This window comes from Schistocerca cancellata, chromosome 1 (genome assembly GCF_023864275.1).
Source record: "Schistocerca cancellata isolate TAMUIC-IGC-003103 chromosome 1, iqSchCanc2.1, whole genome shotgun sequence".
Taxonomy (NCBI): domain Eukaryota; kingdom Metazoa; phylum Arthropoda; class Insecta; order Orthoptera; family Acrididae; genus Schistocerca; species Schistocerca cancellata.
The window spans coordinates 873,945,986-873,947,187 of record NC_064626.1 but is presented as its reverse complement, the minus strand read 5'-3'; the positions used below and the strand labels follow the sequence as shown (position 1 = coordinate 873,947,187).

The 1,202-nt window shown below is 43.1% G+C and overlaps 1 non-coding gene across 1 annotated transcript; it reads left to right on the top strand.

Annotated features, from left to right (window-relative positions):
- Nucleotides 1–544: 544 nt before the first annotated feature.
- Trnas-cga (transfer RNA serine (anticodon CGA)) lies at nt 545–619 on the top strand. The gene has a single exon. It is a non-coding gene; the product is annotated as a tRNA-Ser (tRNA).
- Nucleotides 620–1,202: the final 583 nt, after the last annotated feature.

Below are 1,202 nucleotides of genomic sequence, written 5' to 3'. Positions count from 1 at the left end.
GATGATCTTGGATGAGCTCCAGCAATTATTCTGATTACACGCTTTTGTGCAATGAACAACTCAATGATGAGTTACCCCAGAATAAGATGCCTTGCGAAAGCAGAGAATGAAAATAGGCGTGGTAAGCTAATTTACTCAGATGTATATCGCCAAAAATTTGCAATGACCGTAATAGCATAAGTAGCTGAACTCAAAAGTTTCAGCAGATCCTCAGTGTGTTTTTTCCGGTTCAACCCCTCATCAGTGCATACACCTAGAAATTGTGAATATTCTACCTTAGCTACCGATTTCTAATCGAAGTCTATATTTATTAAGAGGGTCATATACTGTATATACTGTGAAACTTTCTGGCAGATTAAAACTGCGTGCCGGACAGAGACTCGAACTCGGGACCTTTGCCTTTTGCGGGCAAGTGCTCTCCGCAATATCCTTTCTTTCAGGAGTGCTAGTTCTGCAAGGTTCGCAGGAGAGCTTCTGTAAAGTTTGGAAGGTAGGAGACGAGGTACTGGCAGAAGTAAAGCTGTGAGGACGGGGCGTGAGTCGTGCTTGGGTAGCTCAGTTGGTAGAGCACTTGCCCGCGAAAGGCAAAGGTCCCGAGTTCGAGTCTCGGTCCGGCGCACAGTTTTAATCTGCCAGGAAGTTTCATATCAGCGCACACTCCGCTGTAGAGTGAAAATTTCATTCTGTATATACTGTGTTTTGTCAAAGTTTAATGAGAGCCCATTTGCAGAGAACCACTTAATGATTTTCTGAAAAACATCGTTTACAATTTCAGCAGTTAATTCTTGTCTGTCGGGGGTGATAGCTGTACGTGTATCATCGCCAAGAAGTACCAGCTTTGCGTCTACGTGAATATAGAATGGCAAGTCATTAATTTACAGGGTGTTACAAAAAGGTACGGCCAAACTTTCAGGAAACATTCCTCACACACAAATAAAGAAAAGGTGTTATGTGGACATGTGTCCGGAAACGCTTAATTTCCATGTTAGAGCTCATTTTAGTTTCGTCCGTATGTACTGTACTTCCTCGATTCACCTCCAGTTGGCCCAATTGAAGGAAGGTAATGTTGACTTCGGTGCTTGTGTTGACATGCGACTCATTGCTCTACAGTACTAGCATCAAGCACATCAGTACGTAGCATCAACAGGTTAGTGTTCATCACGAACGTGGTTTTGCAGTCAGTACAATGTTTACAAATGCGG